This window comes from Bolinopsis microptera, chromosome 3, assembly GCF_026151205.1.
Source record: "Bolinopsis microptera isolate Bmic1 chromosome 3, MBARI_Bmic_1.0, whole genome shotgun sequence".
Classification (NCBI taxonomy): Eukaryota; Metazoa; Ctenophora; class Tentaculata; order Lobata; family Bolinopsidae; genus Bolinopsis; species Bolinopsis microptera.
Genome location: NC_087074.1, coordinates 18,140,617 through 18,160,910, shown reverse-complemented (window position 1 = coordinate 18,160,910; position 20,294 = coordinate 18,140,617). Strand labels below are relative to the sequence as shown.

General features: G+C 37.5%; 1 protein-coding gene across 12 annotated transcripts in view; it reads right to left on the bottom strand.

Moving 5' to 3' along the window:
• LOC134812145 (MYCBP-associated protein-like) overlaps positions 1-20,294 on the bottom strand; it is a 36,582-nt gene that overhangs the window by 3,982 nt on the left and 12,306 nt on the right. The window lies entirely within an intron of this gene.

Below are 20,294 nucleotides of genomic sequence, written 5' to 3'. Positions count from 1 at the left end.
TCGTGAACAATTTTCTTCTGCCGATCTTTTTTAATTGATAAAAAATGAACTCATAAAATAAAAACTAAAATTATTAATGTGTTAGCTATGTATAAGCAACATGAAATGAAGAAATAAAATCGGACTAAATTACAGCCTTGTCATTCAAGTATTAGATTCGGTCAAAGAAATTATGTTCAAAAATAGTTCTACAAAGCAGCAAATAATTCAAATAAATGTAAATGTAATATTAAACACTGGGCTAAAATTCCAGGCCTTAGCTGGAGAACTAGAGTCATTTGAGGGTTATTGGTGAGTGGTGGGTCACAGAATACATCTTTTTACTGTTTACTGTTTACTGTTTACTGTTTACTGTTTACTGTTTACTGTTTACTGTTTACTGTTTACTGTTTACTGTTTACTGTTTACTGTTTACTGTTTACTGTTTACTGTTTACTGTTTACTGTTTACTGTTTACTGTTTACTGTTTACTGTTTACTGTTTACTCTGCGAAGTCTATCACGACTCCACGATATCATTATCTACCGGTCTAGTTGGTCTTGAAGGATCGGTCGATGGAAGGATATTCCTCGTTTCGGGGACGTTCAATTTGAACACCTTTTCGTCTACAAAATGTTTGAAGCTCCTGATAGTGAAATAATAAACAGCAGGGTTGAAGAAGTTGCTGATGTAGAAGATGTAGGTTGTGACGATGTTAAAAACCGGCCCCGCTACCTCACCAAACTGAACGTGAGCCATCTTCATGATCATGATGATCGCTGCTGGCAGGGTGGCTATAGTGAATATCACTGATATCACCACAATAGCGATAGCGCCTTTCTTCAGACCTAAGGTCAGCACCTTAACCTGGACCAGGAGCCAAGTGGTGGAAATAATGATAATGACATTCATTAACAACATCCACCCCACTAGGATGGTTCCGAAAGGGATCCTGTTTCTGTAGTTGACCCAGCACTGGAAAGTCACAGTATCGTAGTAAAGTTCAGGATTAGACACCGCAGTGCTGACAACACTGTAGGTGGACACCAGCACCCAAACCAGGATAACGAGGATAACAGCATGTCGGCTCCGTCTGACACGGGCATGGATCGGAAACAGGAGACAAGTCAGCTTGCTTACACTCAGGAGGGACACTAGCAGTGTGGTCATGTTGAAGAAGATGTTAGTCAGGACTTTGTTAACCACACAGAACTGTCTGCCGTATATCCACTTGTCAGCTATCAGAGCCCCGATAGTGGGTATTATACCAACCAGTGTGTACCCCAGATCTGCTACTGCTAGGTTCTCGATTAGTTTTACAGAGACTTTGTCCACTTTTAACGCCCGGAACTTTCTGGAAGCAACCAGAACAACTGTGTTACCGGTGAAAGAAAGGATTGCAGCGAGGATTGACCAGATTATCAGCAAATATCTGATAGGATCTGGTGTGACGAATTCATCTGCCATGTTTACTAGTATTGCGTATTTTCAAGCTAAAAATAAGATATGGCAAAGTCAGGTGTGGGTTTTATAATTGTAGGCACTAGGCCAGCAACACCTGAATTATATGAATCAAACCAGAGCAAGTTTGAAGAATATTTTTAAAGGCCTTAAGTTAATAAGTTCGAATGGCCATATAACTTAAGAGCGACTATATTTTTTTGCAGAATAATGATGTATTTTCTCGCACCTGCTCAGAAGTCATTGATAGTACAGACAGATCCGTCTGAAAAAATCGATCTGCTGACACACGAAGCTTTCAGAGGATTTTTTGACGTTTTTGAGTTCCATTAGGTGCCCTTTATGGCTGACCAACTTTTCCAAACTTTTCCACGTGTCTTAAGGCCACTTTTTGCCACTTTACCACTTTTTACCACCTTTCTTGTTTGTCGAATATCTTTAGTTGTGAACATCGTAAAAGGTTGCGAATCAATCGAGTGTGTTCATATTATCAGGAAAAAAAACTTTTGTTGAAACAATTTTTACGTCAGATAATAAGTTAATTGGATAATTATCAATTAACTAATTAGCAAAATTCTAAAAAATTTTTATTGGCTAAAAATGATCGGAATAGCTTGAAACACGGAGAAAAGTAGTTTTTAGAAAAAATTTGAAAATTTTTCACTCACATTTTTTTTTCGAGACTTAGAAAAATTTCGAAAATTCAAAATATTTTTTTCCGCCAAAAGTGATCAAATTGCATGAAAAGCGGAGAAAAATGATTTTCAAAAAAAAACTTAGTCAATTTTTCGTTTCAAGAATACTTAAATCACCAATATTTGTAGTTGGTAAGATCCTCTGAAAGCTTCGTGTGTCAGCAGATCGATTTTTTCAGACGGATCTGTCTGTACTATGAGTCAATGAAAGTACAATAAAATAATACAATAAACCCTACAGCAGTAAGTTTTGCTATTGATTTTATAAGTCTGTTGTAATAGATCTGGATAATCTGATCTACCTCTAGGTAAAATGGAATAAATCTAACAGCTGCTTCAAGGTTCGCAATTCAGTAATAAGTAATAAGGAATCGTAAAATAGACTATAAAATAATTGAAGTAAATGCGTGCACCTGATTCAGATGTAATGAATCCGCAGGTCATTTGCTTACAAGAATTGAAAATAGACGCATACGGCATATTATGTTTAACAGCCAAGCCATAAAAATTCTCATTGGATTTCTGGTTACTTGATCTACTTTCTACGAAACGATATTTGTATGGGAATGGAACAACTCGTCAATGTGAAGGAGGGTGGAAACATCTGGATCAAGGAAAAAGTACAGTGTTACTAGGTATCATCAAGACACCATTCTACAAAAAGTCTGTAAACCTAAAGCTGCCCGTGTTTATCAGATGAAGAGCGGCTCTACCCAAACGACTCAAAATATGATGGAAGAATTCGGGGATACCTGTAATTGCCAAGTCGTCATCTGCAGATCACCAAAGCTAGATTTTAAAACTTATTAAACGTGATATATTACTCAAGAGAGCGAATACAAAACATACTATTAAACATGACTTTGAACCAGAAGCATATTTATAATACTTTCGTGTAAAAAAGCCTAACAACTACAAGGTTTCGTATCAGCTGCCACAACCTCTACATCGAACGGGGGCAAGACGAAACTCAACTTTTACCGCTGCTATAATAAAAGTGTATATATATATACACTATATATTATATAATATCTCTATTATAATTCAAAGAATTCTTTTTGTCTGTATGTCTGTACGACCGCCCACGTGCAAATCAGACGAGAAATAGGAATTTAGGTAACAACCAAAACGTTCCATAGCGACGGTGTTTTAATGTACACATGCTCGTGCAAAGATTGTTTTAACGTCATTTTGATCGGTTTTGTGGTAATTACGTTGTGTTTAAAGTGTTTTATATTTAAATCGGCTGTATCTTCGGTTGGGATGGATATTTTTTGATGCGATTAAAACTTTCTTTCAAAGAATACTACTAGCTTCGTCCCCGTTACCACGGGCTTTCTAGTATATATATAAGTCAAACCTGCCCAAGCTAGAGAGCCATGGCAGGGCCAGCAAGCAAGGCCCGGACCAAAACAAACTGAGACGACTGAGTATAGAAAAAATCAATATGGAAACAATAATAAAAGTGTACTGACTGTTTCTTTAGTAAAGCGCTAAAGCTTATTGAAGACAGAACACATGTTCTCATAAAATATATGCTATATTTTAGTTCCATAGTTCCATACTGAAAACATCACTGACCTAACTTATCACAAATCAAGCAACTTGTGCAATGAATTTAAAATTTGGAAGCATGAACGACACGCGCACGCCCAGGATTGATATTAACCGAATGAAATTTACACCATTTATTATAATACCATGGGACTGACGAATCTCGCAGTATGCGTAAACGTAATCAAGGAAGGGTGGTGCCCAGTGTCCACCATTATATCGATCTAATTTAAAATGAAATGTGTCAGCTCTCAGTTGTCAGTTGTCAGTAGCATGCCTTAGAACTATAGAGTATAGAGTATAGAGTGCTCTCACAAATAGACCGGTTATACGGAGATCAGAGCAAACGTGTTGTCCAGAGCTCTTAAGTAAAATTCGTTCTAGATAAAATTAAATAAATGCTTAACGCAATGCAGGTATTACTATAATTTAGCATTAGCTTATGAATTGAACCTGTGGGGAGTATACCTCCATTTTTAGTATAATCATCTACTGATAACATTATAATTATTATACTAACGAACAAATCATTAATACTTTGGAAACATCTGTCTTGATTTAGTCTCTCGCCCATCCCCCCCCCCCCCCCCCCCCCCCATTGCATCGTGAGGAGAATACGGAACTAAATATTTGAAGAAGTAGGTTATAAAATTTAATGGTGAAATGAGACTATAAGAATCGGTGCTAATCGGTGTTTATAAACGGTACCAGAAACAAATCAAAGCAACGTGTTAAACGAATCTGAGCGTGATACCCAAAAAAGGAATAATAATAGAATGATGTCACACACAAGAATGATGTGAACTGTGAACTTTAATATGAAATAAGATATCAGGAAACGTCACTTCTACTCAAATTCTAGGTTCATATTGGCCACGTTATCAGTCAAGGTGCTAAAGTAAAGCATTATTCCATTTATCACTTTAAAGGTTCGATGTGAGGCTAGGAAAAATCTTCCTAATAATTCGAAATTGTCTCTCTGTATGTGTGACCGCCCACGTGCAAATGGGATAAAAATCAAAAGATTGCATGGTAACGCGAGTGGAAAAGCGCACGTGCACGTGAAAAAGTTATTATTAGCTTCCTCCCTGTTTTACTATTAGCATCCTGCCTGAGACTGTGGGCTTTCTAGTACTGTAAAAACTTAATCTTCGTCTGAAGAATGTGTTAATGACAATCAACTAACTAAAAGTTTCTCTCATCAGGCTATTTAATCACGTGTTGTAAAGGGTCGTTCACATATTACGTAATCACTGAGGGGATGGGAGGAAGTTTTCAAATAAATATAGTGTAAATTTAACGTTATAGCCGTGTAAAACTGATTACAGAGGGGTGGTGGCCAAAATTTACGAAAAAGTGATTAAGTCACGTGAGAAAAATGTCCCCAAATATCATTCAGCCGGAGAGGCGAAATGTTTTCAGGCGTAAAATGTTTTCTTGCTCATATGTTCAAGAAAGAAAAATTATCTTAAAATAAAGACGAAAACCAAGTTAGAAAAAGAATAGGGTGAAAAAGCTTGTTTACTTTGAGACATATTATATATATTGGACAAAAGAGTAAAAGGAAGCTAAAATAAATTTTCTTGAATCTCTGAAGTGATGTTATTAATATAATAGGCTTAATTTATTATTTAATTCACGAAAACTAAGATTTCTGATCTTACATGAAATTTGAAATTACAGAGCTTAGCTAACTGTTGGCACATTTTAATTTTTATCTCTTCTAAAATCCGATTAGCAACAAAATAAAAGTACATTCTGTTCTGAAACCTAAAAGTTATGAACAGATGAAAATGCTCTCACGAAGACATCTCCGGAAAATCCGCTGTTTAGATGATCTTGATGATATCGATGATGCATTACATTTCTTTACTGGCTATAGTCAACCTTGGGGTGTTTCCTAAGGTTGTACTTGCTTTTGATAGCTGATGCAACAACTTTTTTCAGAACTGGCTTCTTCTTGACGATTGCCTTACTCTTCTTGTTGAGCTTGGGAGCAGATTTCTTAACCGATTGCTTTCTGGTGGGGGCCATCTTGCTAGAACTTTCTTCAAGTTGTACTGTTGTTTGATAGTGTTAATGACTGAAATGAAACGTGATCCTTCTTTGGGCGTCTATTTACAGGGATCCGGATGCACGTGCAGAGATTGTAGTCCGGCAGATTGCCAAAAATCATCCAAAAATGAAAAAAATGCACGTGCAGAATTTGCAGACTGGCCAATAAAGATCCAATACACAAATTTGCTCCTGCTATAAAATGCACCAAAAATATTAACTGACGGACAGTGATCAATCGATCTTTTCAGGTCTCTCATGAAATGAAGAAGGGCTGGTCGCCCAGCAACCGAAGCATAATTAGCCTCAACGCGCACAAACATAGTTATAGTTTTCAAAGCGCGTTACATAACTAAACTTCAGTAGACCCTTAGTTGCTTGTCAATTAGTCAGAGGACGTTTCCCTGAATTTTGTAGAGATGTTGTAGGGGATTTTTCCTGTATTTCAGCTATTTTGGGTTGGGCGTGGCCCCTGGAAGTAGCATGAGTGGGTCAAGATATCGAAACTCGATTTTTTTCCCTGCTCTTGCCGAAGGCAAAAAGATCGTAGGGAATAAGTAATCGGGTTTGGATATATGAGGTGGCCCGACGGTCCTACGTTGACGACAAAAGTCTGCTCCTTCGCAATATAGACCACTCCCCTATAATTATGTGTATAAAAGGAGGCAATTTTGCGCGCGCGACGCCAGCTATGTGTTAATTGATTACAGGCATAGCAACCAGTTTTAGGTGCTTGACGACTGTTACACAGGTTTCCATCGGGTGACAATTTACTCTAATTCATTAATATAGCATGTTAGTCATCTGAGCGGATCAATCATCAATATAAGTGTTTAGTTATTTTGTTGAAACAAGCTTAATAAATTACCGAGTGATAAAATTCAGCAAGTCGAAACAAATTAAATTATTATATCAGCTGATAAACTCGTGGCCGATTATTTAACAGTTGATCGAAACTGAATGGTAAAAAGCGATTACATATTTATGAGATGGACTATGAATGTCAACAAATCGACTTCAAACACCGCTGTGTTTATTTAAGAACAGATGTTAATTAACATTTACATTCAAGAAGCAACTAAGATCAAGATTGCAACTAAGATCAAGATGGTGCTGTAGATCAATATGGTGCTGTAGATGTGTCGAGTAAGCATCAAAATGTGTTAGTTTATGTTAGATACAAATAATAACTAAGATGAGACAGAATATTTTATTACAGTCAATAAAGTTGGCATACGATGCAGTAATATGACGTGACATGATCATAGTCATACGCATTGTTAACACGAAACAAAACCGCGCAACATATGAAATGATCTACAACCAAACCACATTACATATAGATCGACGGCGACACCTAAGATGCGCGCAGAATTTTCAAGTTCTGCACGCCTAATATAATGAAAACGATTATCACGTGCGCCTAACACCACTCTGGGATACAATAAAGTAGAACAATTACATTGTAGACAGTAGGGAAATTTAATCGTGCGTGGTGTTACCGCGGCGAAATTCTTGTTCTGATTGTTTGGGACAAGTACTACCTATTTAACCACCAAAACAAATGTCAAATCCCCTACAGTGGTAAAGATTCTCAGTCTGGATTTGTAGGGGATTTGGTTTTTCTAATGGTTTGGGACAAGTACTCCTCGGATGCCATAGGTCAGAATCTTCGCCCTTCTTGGGGCTATCATACGTAAAAATGGTGCGATTGTCCCAATCGGAAAAGGACTTTTGACAGCTCGCATCTTAAGACCAAAGGGGTCCAGGGGTAAAACAACATTTCTAATTTCAACATAATATTATGTGATAGAGCTTCAGCTGGAGATGAAAACCACAACCGGAAAAACTGCATAAAAATCTGACCTTTACCTCAAATTCATTAAAATTCATTATTTGGGTTACAGTTAACCTCATATTTCAAGAACAAAAGCACATTTCACAATTCTGTGCTTATTGTTTGTGGGTAACAGCGGGTTATCTGTTGGACAGGATGATATCGTAGTCCTTCAACTTCTTTCTTTACTTTTGTTCCTACATTACTGAATACTGCGTTATATCCAATTACTTATTCGGAAGAATATCACCGGGAATAAATAGGTTGAGTATGTCAACGTTGCCTCTCGTAGCCCCACTATATTTCTTGAATAGTTAAATTGTTTGTCACCTTAGTATAGGAATATTACAAGACATCAACAGGAAACGCTTAATATTTTTAATTTATATACTACAATTTATATCTCTAGAGGGTCATGCTTAAAAACTAAGTATTTGCCGAGTAATAACTGACTAGTAAATACCTAGATTTGGTATTCATAAAACTCGAGTACAAAATCAAACTTAACCGTTATTTTTAACTGAACCTTACATGTATTATATGCTAAGTTATGCTTTATTTCTAAAATGATCGTCTCAAGATGTCACAAAACAACAGTTCAAACGATACCCTGGCCCTAAACGGAGTTATCAGAAATGATGTTGAGCGTTTTATTTGGGCTGGATGGCTGATCTTGATGTTTCTGACGTCACTTTTGGGGGACACAACCATTCTTGTAGCTTCAATCAAGTACCGGGCCTTTAAACTGAACAGAGTCATTGTGGTGTTCATTCAACACGTTGCTATGTGTGATCTGATAATGTCAACTACTGTAATATTTCCTCAAATTGTCACATTGATTGCAAATAGTTGGGTCTTCGGGAAAGTATTGTGTTGGATTACCGCATACCTATACTTCTATGCAAATTGTGCCTCAATAATTCTAATTTGTACAATGATTGTTGGCAAGTGGCTGATGCTCAAGTACCCCATGAAAGCTCGATCGTGGTCAAGAAATCAAGCCCATATTCTCTGCGCAGGTGTATGGATTTTTAGTTTCAGTTCCGTTTGTATCCTTCTTCTGGTAGATTCTGACGATATATATTTAAATGATAATCGGTACAAGTGTTCTTATAAATTCAGTTCCAAAACTTGGGAATGGCTTACCCCGACCATTTATGCACTGTATTCAGTGTTTCCAACATTTGTGATGATTCTAGTATCAATCTTTTTGGTGAAGCACTTGCACGATGCAAGAAGAGTATCAAGGCGATCTCTTGGCAAAGTTCGTTGGCAGGGCGTTGCCACTGTTGTCCTTACAGCTGTTGTTTACTGTGTCTCTTTTTTACCAGAGGGTCTGGATCACTTGATGCAGCTATACCTGGGGAACAAGTCAGGCCGTCTATATTTCTCTCGGGTAGCTAACACCTGCACGTATCTCAACGTTGCATCCAACTTTTTTGTTTACAGTCTTACTGTACCCAGTTTTCGAAACTTTATTCGAAGTAGACTTTGTCCGACTAGGCCAGCTTTTCGTGCTGTTATATTGCCTCCTTCTCCGGTGAGAAAATTAGAAATCTTGTTAATTTTTTAATCATAATCAATTTTGGGTGACCTGTGTATGGTGCTGAATGCTGATCATAGGATCATATTATGTTTGAAACGAGAAAGTTAGGTTGGTATTCCATCTGAGTATATAAATTAGAATGTACAGCTGTGGTAATTCTCAGGAATCTCAGCTGCCGGGCCAAGAGAACACTTCAAGATACTCACACAATCTGCAGACAGGAGTTTGATGTTCATCTGTCACATTGGTAATGTACTTGTCATCTTAATGTTATACTCATCTTAACTGTTATCTTAAAGTTATAATCGTCTTAATTCCTGTCATTCTAGCTGTCATCTTAACTGACACGGACATTTTTAGATAGTTCGAATCTTTGAAATTGTTCCATCTCTGATTATTGAGTTATTGCTATCTAATAAAAATTATCACATTTTTACCAGGTAATTTGAAAATTTATCAAAGTATGTTACCAGATCAATATCTTACACTTAAACCTTTTCAGTTGGAACAGCGGGTAGAAGAATTCAAAGAATTTCTGAATTCCAGACTGGAGACCAGAATAGCTGTCGTATCTCACGGACTATTGTTTGTTTTTGGCATGTATTTGACCAATTATTTTAAAATCATTATGTTCAATTTTATTTGCGCTATTGCGTTACTGCAACCAATTACTAGCTCCTTATCTCAAGAAATCTTCCTCATGATTCTTCCTTCACAGTATTATTCCCTTAAACTCTGTTAACATTTTCCACTTTCCCAAAATTACCTTAGCTAGTAGTACTAGTAGTAACCGACTAACAATTACCATTAATAATTCGGATACTATTGAATCAATATTTAATTCGGGGTACGAAATTTGGGATTTTTATTTTACTAACTTCTTAGCAGTGAGACGTGTGACAAAACTTTAATATTACCAAACCCTTTCTCAGGAAATCAAGACAAGGATTTAATTCTAGGATCAATTTTTGTTGAATAGCCTTTTCTCATGCCAATTAATTATGTCCCAACTCCCATCTCGCGTGGAAAATGTAAGGAACTGAAATTAGTTTTACGAACTTCTTGGCAGTGAAAATTAATAATTAATATTATATCACATCCTTTCTCAGGGAATCTGGACAAGGATCAAATCAAGTAATCAATTATTTTGTTGAGCAGCAGTTCTCATGAGAATACATTAAATTGTGTCTTTTCAGTTCCTCCCTCAGCCTAGCTGATTAGCGATTGGCTGTTACCCAATCTTTGTTCTTACTCAATTTGTAAAATGGTTAACATTTCTCACGGGTATGCTGTAAGGAACTAAAATCACAACTGCAGTTAAATAATGGTTGCGTGGCATTACTTTGCTATTCTTTCTTAGATATTGTTCCAGACCTTACTCAAATTTTCTTAAGGTCATTTCTCTCAGTGGTATTTAGGATTCGTGCACTAATTTTTTTATGAGATTATGATATAACTAGAAAGCCCGTGATCACAGGGAGGAAGATAATATTAGTTTTATCGCATCAAAAAGTATCTGTCACAACCAAAGATACAGCCAATTAAAATGTAGCTCGCACTGAACACAACGTAATTACCACAAAACCGAAAAAAATTTTGCTTGCAAATCTTTGCATGTGCACGTGCGCGTTCAACGCTGTTACCATGGCTACTTTGCAACTACATATTTCTCATCTATTTGCACGTGGGCATACAAAGAGAATATTTCGAATTATAGTATAGACTAGAAGCCCGTGGTCACAGGGAGGAAGGTTTAATACTAATAGTACTCTGTGGTAGTTTCTATCGAATCAAAAAATATCCATCGCAACCGAAGATACAACCGATTAAGATGTACCACAGAAAGTGTGACTTTTCTGAGAAATGATACAAAATATTATGAAGGAGCAGTTGCTAAAAACTCTCCATCACATTGTGTCAATATATTGTGTCGAATTTATGCATACCAAGTTTCAAGTCCCTATCAATTTTTGATTTCTCACAAATTGTTATTCTGTTATGGTGCTACCTCAGGAACTTAACTTTAAGCTTGCTGTAATTAAGGGTTCTCAAGAAAAAATGTTCGAAATCAACATTTTAGTTGTTTCTGATAGAAAAGAGTAATTTCTATCAGTTGCTTTTAGTTCTATCAAAAATTGTAGTTCCTAGCAGAAGTTATCGCTGTTCAAAGGTCAGCGCTCACGAGTAATTGTATTGCGAGAGCGATTTTCTATTGCGTGTAGTGAAAATCGAGTTTATCTCGCATAGTGAAAATCGAGTCTAAAAATCTTTTTTCTCCACTGTTTATGATCAATCACCCTGAAACTTTCAAAATATGTTTTAGGGATCATTTAGAAAAGATTGTTTGGGCAGAATTTTGAGGAAGGTCTTTAAAAATTTTGTATTAAATTTTGAAAATCTTGGACCTCAGCCATAAATAATGTCAATTTCAGACTACAATATTTAATTTTTGGAAGGGTGGCTTTTTTTGAGAAGATGCTTAACTATTAACCATATTTTTATTATTTTTATCAATTCAACTATATTTCTGACAAAATTTAGTTAAAATTAACCGTGAAGTTTAATTTTGTCAAAAACTATTGGAAGTGGAAAAAATTCACACTTTATGCGGTACACCCTGTAACTCGCACTGAGCACAACAAAATAACAACAAAAACGATCAAAATGTGTTTTGATCTAGAAAAACGTTTTTTTAGAGATTTTGCTGGCGTATCCTCTAAAATCACCTAATTTGTCTAATATTAGGGAGGGACGCTAAAAGGGGAGGGGTCGGGGCCGAGGCTTTTTCGGCGGGAGGAGGGGGGGGCCGGGGGGCAACATGCAACGTTAAACGCCACTGAGAGGGTCATGATTAAAAACTAAGTATTCGCCGAGTAATTACTGAACAGTAAATACCTAGATTTGGTATTCATAAAACTCGAGTACAAAATCAAACTTAACCGTTATTTTTAACTGAACCTTACATGTATTATATGCTAAGTTATGCTTTAAATCTAAAATGATCGTCTCAAGATGTCACAAAACAACAGCTCAAACGATACCCTGGCCCTAAACGGAAAAATCAGAAATGATGTTGAGCGTTTTATTTGGGCTGGATGGCTGATCTTGATGTTTCTGACGTCACTGTTGGGGGACACAGCCATTCTTGTAGCTTCAATCAAGTATCGGGCCTTTAAACTGAACAGAGTCATTGTAGTGTTCATTCAACACATTGCTATGTGTGATCTGATAATGTCAACTACTGTAATATTTCCTCAAATTGTCACATTGATTGCAAATAGTTGGGTCTTCGGGAAAGTATTTTGTTGGATTACCGCATACCTAGACTTCTATGCAAATTGTGCCTCAATAATTCTAATTTGTACAATGATTGTTGGCAAGTGGCTGATGCTCAAGTACCCCATGAAAGCTCGATCGTGGTCAAGAAATCAAGCCCATATTCTCTGCGCAGGTGTATGGATTTTTAGTTTCAGTTCCGTTTGTATCCTTCTTCTGGTAGATTCTGACGATATATATTTAAATGATAATCGGTACAAGTGTTCTTATAAATTCAGTTCCAAAACTTGGGAATGGCTTGCCCCGACCATTTATGCACTGTATTCAGTGTTTCCAACATTTGTGATGATTCTAGTATCAATCGTTTTGGTGAAGCACTTGCACGATGCAAGAAGAGTATCAAGGCGATCTCTTGGCAAAGTTCGTTGGCAGGGCGTTGTCACTGTTGTCCTTACAGCTGTTGTGTACTGTGTCTCTTTTTTACCAGAGGGTCTGAATCTCTTGATTCACCCATACCTGGGGAACAAGTCAGGCCGTCGATATTTCTCTCGGGTAGCTAAAACCTGCACGTATCTCAACGTTGCATCCAACTTTTTTGTTTACAGTCTTACTGTAGCCAGTTTTCGAAACTTTATTCGAAGTAGACTTTGTCCGACTAGGTCAGCTTTTCGTGCTGTTATATTGCCTCCTTCTCCGGTGAGAAAATTAGAAATCTTTTTAATTTTTTAATCATAATCAATTTTGGGTGACCTGTGTATGGTGCTGATCATAGGATCATATTATGTTTGAAACGAGAAAGTTAGGTTGGTATTCCATCTGAGTATATAAATTAGAATGTACAGCTGTGGTAATTCTCAGGAACCTCAGCTGCCGGGTCAAGAGAACAATTCAAGATACTCACACAATCTGCAGACAGGAGTTTGATGTTCATCTGTCACATTGGTAATGTACTTGTCATCTTAATGTTATACTTGAATCTTAACTGTTATCTTAAAGTTATAATCATCTTAATTCCTGTCATCGTAACTGACACGGACATTTTTAGATAGTTTGAATCTTTGAAATAGTTCCATCTCTGATTATTGAGTTATTGCTATCTAATAAAAATTATCACATTTTTACCAGGTAATTTGAAAATTTATCAAAGTATGTTACCAGATAAATATCTTATACTAAAACCTTTTCAGTTGGAACAGCGGGTAGAAGAATTCAAAGAATTTCTGAATTCCAGACTGGAGACCAGAATAGCTGTCGTATCTCATGGACTATTGTTTGTTTTTGGCATGTATTTGATCAATTATTTTAAAATCATTATGTTCAATTTTATTTGCGCTATTGCGTTACTGCAACCAATTACTAGCCTTATCTCAAGAAATCTTCCTCATGATTATTCCTTCACAGTATTATTCCCTTAAACTCTGTTAACATTTTCCACTTTCCCAAAATTTCCTTAGCTAGTAAAACTAGTAACCGACTAACAATTACCATTAATAATTCGGATACTATTGAATCAATATTTAATTCGGGGTACAAAATTTGGGATTTTTATTTTACTAACTTCTTAGCAATGAGACGTGTGACAAAACTTTAATTTTACCAAACCCTTTCTCAGGAAATCAAGACAAGGATTTAATTCTAGGATCAATTTTTGTTGAATAGCCTTTTCTCATGCCAATTAATTATGTCCCAACTCCCATCTCGCGTGGAAAATGTAAGGAACTGAAATTAGTTTTACGAACTTCTTGGCAGTGAAAATTAATAATTAATATTATATCACATCCTTTCTCAGGGAATCTGGACAAGGATCAAATCAAGTAATCAATTATTTTGTTGAGCAGCAGTTCTCATGAGAATACATTAAATTGTGTCTTTTCAGTTCCTCCCTCAGCCTAGCTGATTAGCGATTGGCTGTTACCCAATCTTTGTTCATACTCAATTTGTAAAATGGTTAACATTTCTCACGGGTATGCTGTAAGGAACTAAAATCACAACTGCAGTTAAATAATGGTTGCGTGGCATTACTTTGCTATTCTTTCTTAGATATTGTTCCTGACCTTACTCAAATTTTCTTAAGGTCATTTCTCTCAGTGGTATTTAGGATTCGTGCACTTATTCTTTTATGAGATTATGATATAACTAGAAAGCCCGTGATCACAGGGAGGAAGATAATATTAGTTTTATCGCATCAAAAAATATCTGTCACAACCAAAGATACAGCCAATTAAAATGTAGCTCGCACTGAACACAACGTAATTACCACAAAACCGATCAAAATGTTGCTTGCAAATCTTTGCATGTGCACGTAAGCGTTCAACGCTGTTACCATGGTTACTTTGCAACTACATATTTCTCATCTATTTGCACGTGGGCATACAAAGAGAATATTTCGGATTATAGTATAGACTAGAAAGCCCGTGGTCACAGGGAGGAAGGTTTAATACTAATAGTACTCTGCGGTAGTTTCTATCGAATCAAAAAATATCCATCGCAACCGAAGATACAACCGATTAAGATGTACCACAGAAAGTGTGACTTTTCTGAGAAATGATACAAAATATTATGAAGGAGCAGTTGCTAAAAACTCTCCATCACATTGTGTTAATATATTGTGTCGAATTTATGCATACCAAGTTTCAAGTCCCTATCAATTTTTGATTTCTCACAAATTATTATTCTCAAGAAAAAATGTTCGAAATCAACATTTTAGTTGTTTCTGATAGAAAAGAGTAATTTCTATCAGTTGCTTTTAGTTCTATCAAAAATGTTAGTTCCTAGCAGAAGTTATCGCTGTTCAAAGGTCAGCGCTCACGAGTAATTGTATTGCGCGAGCGATTTTCTATTGCGTGTAGTGAAAATCGAGTTTATCTCACATAGTGAAAATCGAGTCTAAAAATCTTTTTTCTCCACTGTTTATGATCAATCACCCTGAAACTTTCAAAATATGTTTTAGGGATCATTTAGAAAAGATTGTTTGGGCAGAATTTTGAGGAAGGTCTTTAAAAAAATTTTATTAAATTTTGAAAATCTTGGACCTCAGCCATAAATAATTTCAATTTCAGACTACAATATTTAATTTTTGGAAGGGTGGCTTTTTTTGAGAAGATGCTTAACTATTATATATATAAACAAAAGCTCTAAGAAACAGATAGTAAACAAAGTAAACATTTCTGTCCCCTAATCTTTCTCAAACAAAAGTCATGCAATTTGCATACTTCTCCATTTAACTCTATTCTGAGCAATTAACGTTAAATAGTCCAAATCACATAAATTATTTAACGATAATTTTCGGACACTAAGGTCGTGTAGAATCAGTGAGAAAAGGTTTGACTGCGGTCTTCCACGCCGCCCTTGAAGCTGTAAGGTGTTGACAGCAAAAACAAGCGACGAATAGGCTGGGCCATCTGTAGGCCCACGCAGTACATGTCCGAGCATCCTCTACCGACTACGAGCCACTTTAGCTGACAATGGTTCACTATTGCAGCGTTTATACAAGTTCTTGTTGGAGATGATGTGAGGGTATTTGTAATTCAAAATTGATCGCAGATGACGTCTGTGAGCAATATCTAGTTTTTCCAATACTGATTTAGGGGCAGCCCAGCAAGATGAATTGTACATTAAAACGGATACTACCAGAGCCTCATACAACAGAAGCCTCTTGCTCAGAGGGATCTTATGGTTCCAAGCTTTCTTGTATTTGTTAAACGCGGCATATCCCAGACATATCCTTCTAGAGATGTCCTCCTTACTACAAAGCATGGAGCCAAGCGTGATACTCTTTCTCCAGAGCTCGTTCCCTGCAATTGGCTTACCCTGATCGTCTTTAGCTCCCTTTTCAGCTAAGTACACATGAGTGAAATCAGTTTTGTCTTCGTTAACGAAGAGATTCCAATCTTTAAGGACTTCTGTTGCAATAGGCAACAGCTCCCTCAAATTGTCTTCATCTTCATCATTGAAGTCGATATCATCAGCATACTCACTGTCAAGTGGAAGACCAATATCGGTGATAGGTGGGTTAGGCCTATTCGTTGCAGTTTCAAGCCTGTTACGGAGGTCACGCAAGGCACCCGCTAAGACAAGTGTGAACAAGCATCCAGACAGACAGTCACCTTGGAATGCACCGAGAAAACTCTGGAATTCAGCAGACAGTGTACCGTTGATGTTGACTTTGAGCTTGGTGTTGGAAAGCAAAAGTCTTACCAAACGGACTTCGTCATCATCACAGCCACACTCAACAAGAAGATCGAGGATGGTAGATCGTCGTATAGTGTCAAAGGCACTAGACATGTCGATCCCCATACGATGGTATTCCCACCTCTTCCTCTGGACAACTGATAACATCACACGCTGGCACCATACAATGTCAGCACATGATCTACCCTGCTTGTAAGCACATTGCCATGGACCAGTGAATGCATTGACTTTATTCTCAATTCTCTTCAAGGTTGCCATTGAAAGAATCTTTCTAACAGCATTTGAGAGAGTGAGGGGTCGTAGATTCTTCACTGGACCAATGGGCTTATTTGGCTTCTGTAAGGGGGTAATGTTTGCCTGTCCAATGGGGTCAAGGTAGGAATTGGTCTCGAAGCTTCTATTGATAATGTCTGCAAAACGTCTGTGTACTGATCCAGTAGAATACTTGAGAAGCTCATTAGGAATCCCATCTGGGCCGTTAGCTCGACCATTTTTGAGACTTCTAGCAGCTGATCCGATTTCTTCACTAGTGAATGGCTTAACTAGTGGGCGAGGAGGTCCTACAAAAGGTTCTAAAGGTGCTTCATCACGAGTAAGTTGTTGCTCAAGGTACTTAGCAACTACGGCAGCTTTACCAGTGTCTGTTGCAATATTGCACCCTTGCTCATCATGAACACCAATACTAGAAGGGGCTTTACTTTTAGGTAAGTTCAGGGTTCGAACAGCTTCAAACATTTTCTTACTATCTGTTGTTGAACTGATGGTATTACAGATAGCATCAGCAGCAGCTGATCGTATGTTAGAAAGTCTCTGCTTGATCTGATTGGTGAGGCAGTTAATAGATGATCTAAGTGAGGTTCTGTCTAAAGACTGGTTATCATTAAGCTGCTGTCTCAACAAGTAACGCTGGCTAGATAAGTTTTTCACCTCATCATCGTCGCTGCGATTACGTTTCCTGTGTCTGATGACACCAATTGACGATTTTGCAGCATCCTTTATGGACTCAAGTAAGCCATTCAAGTCTGAATTTGGATCCAGAGCAGAAACAGTGTTACTTAAGTTATCATCTAAGGATTGACGATATTTCACCTGAATGGTGGGGTTCGAGGTGAGTTCAGAGGTGTTGAACTTTAAGGATGACTTGGAGTTGCGTTTATAGCAAAGACAGATGTCCTTAAAGTCTACTCTAGTGACAACAAATCTGTGATCAGAGTATGTCAAGGTGCCTGCATAAGATCTAGAATCTTGTAGCATTGGCTTCGACCTGCTTCGACACAGGATGAAATCGATCTGAGAATAGACCGGGATCGTCTTTTTACTATTTCGCCCGGCACTCCAGTCCTTCCTCCAGCCAGTGTAGGTGGTCGTATGTCGAGCAGGATGATAAAAACCAGTGTTGGAGGCAAAGAGGTCAAATTCTGATAACAAGTCTAACAAGTTTTCTCCCATATCGTTGCGCAAACCCATACCATGTTTACCCATGAAACGACCAAAACCAAAGTCCTTATCTGAAGCAGTCATTTTTCCCAACTTTGAATTAAAATCTCCCAAAACAAATATCTCAACATTAGCAGGGACGTTTAGAGCGTCCCTAACTTGGCCGTAAAAATTAATCAACAGTTGTTGATCATTTTCTGCAAGTTTCTTGTGTGGCCCATATACATTGACCACCCTACATTTGATAAAATTTTCCAGATTTTGTAGGGAGTTCTAGGTCCAAAAAGCTTACTCGATCACTGATACTGTTCCAGCATACCACATAGTCAATAAATCGGGGACTGATAACAAAACCGAGTCCATAGTGCCGGCCATTTTTCTGCTCAAACAATAATAGTTTGTATCCGTTGCTAAGACTGCAAGAATCCGGTTTTACAACCTTAGTCTCCTGAATAGCGCAGATATCTATGCCGTACCGTAGACAATCGGTACCCAGTTGCTCCCGTTTGCTGTGGATGTCGTCTGGATCATCACAAGAACCGAGGCCACGTATGTTAAAGGTGGCGAAGCTGATGAGGAGTGTAGCAAACAGGGATCGTCCTGTACCTGAGGTAAACATTACGGAGGGCGATGTTGTCGTCTCTCCGCCGCTGGCGTTACCCATACGGTCCATCTAATAACTATTAACCATATTTTTATTATTTTTATCAATTCAACTATATTTCTGACAAAATTTAGTTAAAATTAACCGTGAAGTTTAATTTTGTCAAAAACTATTGGAAGTGGAAAAAATTCACACTTTATGCGGTACACCCTGTAACTCGCACTGAGCACAACAAAATAACAACAAAAACGATCAAAATGTGTTTTGATCTGGAAAAACGTTTTTTTAGAGATTTTGCTGGCGTATCCTCTAAAATCACCTAATTTGTCTAATATTAGGGAGGGACGCTAAAAGGGGAGGGGTCGGGGCCGAGGCTTTTTCGGCGGGAGGAGGGGGGCCGGGGGGCAACATGCAATGTTAAACGCCACTGAGAGGGTCATGATTAAAAACTAAGTATTCGCCGAGTAATTACTGAACAGTAAATACCTAGGTTTTCCGCAGATTTGGTATTCATAAAACTCGAGTACAAAATCAAACTTAACCGTTATTTTTAACTGAATCTTACTTGTATTATATGCTAAGTTATGCTTTAAATCTAAAGTGATCGTCTCAAGATGTTACAAAACAACAGCTCAAACGATACCCTGGCCCTAAACGGAAAAATCAGAAATGATGTTGAGCGTTTTATTTGGGCTGGATGGCTGATCTTGATGTTTCTGACGTCACTTTTGGGGGACACAACCATTCTTGTAGCTTCAATCAAGTACCGGGCCTTTAAACTGAACGAAGTCATTCAATGACTGTCATTGTAGTGTTCATTCAACACATTGCTATGTGTGATCTGATAATGTCAACTACTGTAATATTTCCTCAAATTGTCACATTGATTGCAAATAGTTTGGTCTTCGGGAAAGTATTTTGTTGGATTACCACATACCTAGACTTCTATGCAAATTGTGCCTCAATAATTCTAATTTGTACAATGATTGTTGGCAAGTGGCTGATGCTCAAGTACCCCATGAAAGCTCGATTGTGGTCAAGAAATCAAGCCCATATTCTCTGCGCAGGTGTATGGATTTTTAGTTTCAGTTCCGTTTGTATCCTTCTTCTGGTAGATTCTGACGATATATATTTAAATGATAATCGGTACAAGTGTTCTTATAAATTCAGTTCCAAAACTTGGGAATGGCTTACCCCGACCATTTATGTACTGTATGTATTGTTTCCGACCTTTGTGATGATTCTAGTATCAATCTTGTTGGTGAAGCACTTGCACGATGCAAGAAGATTATCAATGCGATCTCTTGGCAAAGTTCGTTGGCAGGGCGTTGTCACTGTTGTCCTTACAGCTGTTGTGTACTGTGTCTCTTTTTTACCAGATGGTCTGAATATCTTGATGCAGCTATACCTGGGGAAGTCAGGCCATCGATATTTCTCTCGGGTAGCTAAAACCTGCACGTATCTGAACGTTGCATCCAACTTTTTTGTTTACAGTCTTGCTGTACCCAGTTTTCGAAACTTTATTCGAAGTAGACTTTGTCCGACTAGGTCAGCTTTTCGTGCTGTTATATTGCCTCCTTCTCCGGTGAGAAAATTAGATATCTTGTTAATTTTTTAATCATAATCAATTTTGGGTGACCTGTGTATGGTGCTGAATGC